At 39.9% G+C, this 4567-nt stretch overlaps 1 pseudogene across 1 annotated transcript; it reads left to right on the top strand.

Annotated features, from left to right (window-relative positions):
• The first annotated feature begins 247 nt into the window (after window positions 1-247).
• On the top strand, window positions 248-3922 carry LOC149147111 (nematode resistance protein-like HSPRO2 pseudogene; annotated as a pseudogene). The gene is made up of 2 exons (XR_016262263.1): window positions 248-1184; window positions 2097-3922. The product of XR_016262263.1 is annotated as a nematode resistance protein-like HSPRO2 pseudogene (transcript).
• The last annotated feature ends 645 nt before the right edge of the window (window positions 3923-4567 follow it).

Below are 4567 nucleotides of genomic sequence, written 5' to 3'. Positions count from 1 at the left end.
GCCCCCGAGGGCTAGTGGCCGGAACCACCAACCCAACGCAGACGCTGACCTGGCAAGCAGTAAGTTGCGGCCGTGATGCTGCTGCCACGCGCTCCAGGGCGGCCGGATGTCTCACCGGCCATGGCTGTGACGTGTCAGTAAGAGTTTACGGACAAGTCTACCGTTATATCGCGGGTTCGAATTCCACGCTGCCTCCATTTAATAAGGGGTTTTTTGTCCAAACAGACCAGAGTGGGGGACAATGCCAATAATGGCGGAACTGGTAAAACCACGACGTGGGTGCCCACAAAAACCAGATGAGGATAAGGACACTTAAATGCCTTGCCCATTCCAGACCAAATCCTCCACATTATTCAATTCAAATGCCCATCTCATTTTCCTGGAGGCGTTTGAATTTGAATTAGTTCACAAATGCCGTGTGGGATTATGATGGAATGAGTGAGGCGGCAGGCTCTTTCCTCTTCTTCTGGGAATATGTAAAGACTAAGACTATTATAATTACCCACTAAAAGCCCCAGTTAATTGACTTTTATTACCGCTAATATCCTCTGTTTAATGCTGTTAGTGGTAGACCATTATTACCAGTAATGCCCCCGTTCATACTTTAGTAGAAAGAGTCGGAGGCTTCGTGGTTCAGTTTCTTATTTTATTTAAATTCTTATAGCTGGATCCACCGCCCATGCAACTGATGCGGCAGCCATTTTTGATAATGAAGCGATAAGACGCGCAGTAGAAAATATTGCGTTTGACATTCCGTGTTTCGAGTCGGTTGATTGAAATCCCAATATATACTCCACTCGCTACGACATCCATTTTTCATCATCAGACAATTTACCTCTTCAATATCCTGTGCCTTCAATCTCGCTTTGTGTCTTCGTCATTATAGAAACATAAATCCCTGCCCTTTCAGTCATAATATTCAGTTTTTCAGTAATTTGAAGCTTTTGGGATTGTTGATTAGCTCTTCAGGCCCGCACCCAATTCAATCATATGTGATTCCAGGTCGTTGGTTGCTTAATGCCATTAGATGCAGGTGGACCTTGATTGAGGTCTGTGCATTACAGTTCAGTTGAGAAGTTACATCTTGTGGGGTTTCTGAACATTTGAAGCAGTTTGGACGTTGGAGGCCATTGAGGGCTGCTCTGCTTCGGCATACTGAGAAAAATATCAACACAGAGCGATAGGTATGTCCTGAAGGCCTCAGCTTCCATCTTGCACGTTTGATGATTTGGGCTGTTTCTTATGTTATTTGGGTTTTTATGTTATTGTTTCTGTGAATTGAGACCTATCTGGTGTTATTTGTTTTATACTTTGGGTGAACAAAATTCTGTTGTTGTTTCATTATTCAAATCATATGACAGATGGTTTATTTGCTAGGGTTTCGGGATTGTGTTCGGGACCAAATTATGTAATTGTTAAATGTATTATGCCCACACTTTCTGTTGATTTTATGATATTTGTTAGGGGCTCGTCACTAGAACATATTATTATAAAGTCCAGCTAGCCCCTGCTACACAGTCAATATGTTTATTTCAATGGAGTTATTCAGCTAGGATTAAAAACATGCATGCATCATTTTGTCTATGTAAAGAAAAGCGATAGCTTTCTTTGGTGTAGAATGTTTTGGATTTTTGTGTTAAGAGCAAATTATGGTTTAATTTGGTTTTTTGGCCCGAACAAATGAAGGCTCCTGCTAATCTTATGAGTTGGGTTCCAAGTGATATGATTTGGATCTGTATTTGGAGCAATCCAGAAATGGTTTCTGACTTTTAGACCTTTTTTAATTTTTTTGATTTGGGGTCTTGTGTTTTTGTATTTGGAATTTCTGCTAACTATATGGTTGGTTTCTTTCTTTCTTTTTTTGTTTTGTATTTTTGATACTTCGTTGGGTGGTTGTTATGGTTTTCGTTTGCCTTAAGGAGTGAATTACTATAACTGTCTTTCTTAGAACCCGATCGCCTGGTAGGTGCAAAATTTATTTTGTTAATAAGTATTAAATTTCTACGTTCTGTGTTTGTGTGGGAGGAGTTAATAGCACGGATTTTAATTCAGCAGGATTGATTCAAAAAGTCTAAGAAATTAAACTATTTTTGCAGAGCATTTGATCTGGTTTGTTCAGTACTTGATCCTATCAGGCTATTGAATGAGTATGATGGAGGTGAGCAATAGCAGCAATAACATGGAAGGAATAGAAGGTCCCCAGGGCAGTGGTAATAATGCCAAACGGGTACAAGACACTTATGATTCGAATCCCAACAGAATAGCACCTTCAACGGGGCCCATGAGATATTTTGCCCTTGTTGAAGAGTCCATAGAGCCCTCCCCCATGGAGTGTGCGGCCTACGAGCAGTATGTGCATCTCCCCGAGCTCAGTGCCATGTGGAAATTCAAGGAATGGCCTGGTTGGTCTAGAGAGGGGTTGGTAAAGCCTGCATTACAGTCATTGGAGATTACTTTTCGGTTTGTTTCGTCTGTCCTCTGTGACACAAGGACTTACATTGACAAAGAGGAATGGAAAAGAAGGCTTGAATCCTTAACTGGTTCTCAGATTGAGTTGATTTCAATGATTTGTGAAGATGACAAGCAGGTTCCCACTGTTCATTTGTCAGTAAGTAGCGGTGTTCTTGCTACGAAAGTTGCCCAGGAGGTATGGCAGAGACCTGGTGCTTTACCTGTGGTTAGCAGAACAAGTGAAGAGAGCTTACTTCCTCGTTTGGGTACATGGAAAAGAGCTGAAGCTATGGTTTCTAGAATATGGCTGGCCATTGAAGGCCATATGCAGAGGACTCCCTTCACTTTAGGTCTGGGGGAACCAAATCTGTCAGGTAAGCCTATTCTTGAATATGATAGAATATGCAAGCCAAGCTATTTGCACTCTTTAAAACAACATAAACAGTTCCATAATCCAGAAGATTCCACACTCTGCAATGTCCTCCAGATCTTTGAGGCCTGGGTATTTGTAGCCCAAGAATTGTTGCACAGAATATATCAAAGAATAGACTCTGGGGATTTCGTAGGAGCATCCACAGACTGTTGGATGGTTGAAAGGATATGGAAGATGCTCACAGAAATTGTGAATTTGCTTCTAGTGATGGACCCAGATGATTTCCTTCGCCTTAAACACCAGTTGGCAATTAGCAGCACCAGTACTCCTGCAGGTGCATATTGCCTTCGGTCTGCCCCCCTCAGAGACCTTACAAATGCATGCAAGGAACTAAGGCATCTGGTGCCCAAAGTCATGGGTGTTGAGGCTGATCCAAAGGGTGGACCAAGGCTCCAGGAGGCACTTATGCATTTGTTTCATTCACATGGACTTCCATCACATAGCACTTCAGGTGCTTATCATGCTGCAACAATACATGTTCTGTTGGCCTTCCAGGCAATAGAAGCCGCGGTGAAAAGGTTTTTCTTCTCATATCAGCAGCTGGTAGTAGCAGTCATGGGTAGCATTGAAATGAAGGGTCCATCATATCTAGGTGCTTGTGATGCCCTGTCTCAGATATATTTTGAACCACCTTATTTCCCCAGTGTGGATGGTGCAAAGACATTTTTGGGTAACTATTTGCACTAAAAACTATGGTGGATGGTACACTGGAAGATCTACAGAAATCTACAGACAAAACAAATGAAGCTTACAAGGCAAAGAACAGTACAGCGCCCAATTCCTTCAGTTCTTCAAAGTATAACCCCAAATTCATACATACACTTCTTACATTGACAGTTTTGAATACTGTACATAGAATTATATTGGATATAGGATTAGACTCATTTTTGTTCATCCCCATTAGTAAGGCTAATTTACATGTTTAGAAAATGATTAAAATTTGTTGCAATTTTTGGGCTTCATCACGGTCTCATTATCAATGTAATGGGTCTTATTGGATCTTGTTCTGATTTATTGATTTAATGCATTATTATTTTATCCTGAGTTCTTCTCCTTTTTCAATGAGCAAGTATCATACAGAAATGATTTAAGGCATTATTATTTTATTTTATCCTGAGTTCTTCTGAGTTCTTCTCGTTTTTCAATGAGCAAGTATCATACAGAAATTTCTTGTACAAAGCTCTTGAGAATAATAGTTAAAGTGTATTTAATATTTTTTTAAAGGACATGTTACCTTACCAGTAGAATTAGGCATATTATGTTGTGCGTGTTTATAGAATGATGCACATCTCTTGCTTTCTTTTCTTTTTCATGGAAACCTGTCATATGTTGGGGCAGTTTCATGATATTTGCAGTTCCAGTCCTGGAGGTACTTTGCTGAAGAAAAAGCTACAAATTTGGTTATATTTTTCAAATTATCACCAATCTTTACATCAGTAGCAGGCCAACCGATGACTCTGCAGGGGGATTTACACGAGCTTTAGCTACAAATTTGGTTATATTTTTCAAATTATCACCAATCTTTACATCAGTAGCAGGCCAACCGATGACTCTGCAGTGGGATTTACACGAGCTATGTCATTGTAATAGAGAGGAAGAGATAAATTAAAAAAAATAAATAAATGGAAAAGTTCATATAAAAAATTTGAAGTTCATATAAAAAATTTATTTAACATAAATGAT

The sequence above is a fragment of the Pinus tabuliformis genome, chromosome 9 (genome assembly GCF_031772625.1).
Source record: "Pinus tabuliformis cultivar Carrire ecotype Pingquan chromosome 9, CPIR1, whole genome shotgun sequence".
NCBI classification, from domain to species: Eukaryota; Viridiplantae; Streptophyta; class Pinopsida; order Pinales; family Pinaceae; genus Pinus; species Pinus tabuliformis.
Note: the sequence above shows the minus strand (reverse complement) of the source record. Positions and strands in the feature narration are given on the sequence as shown.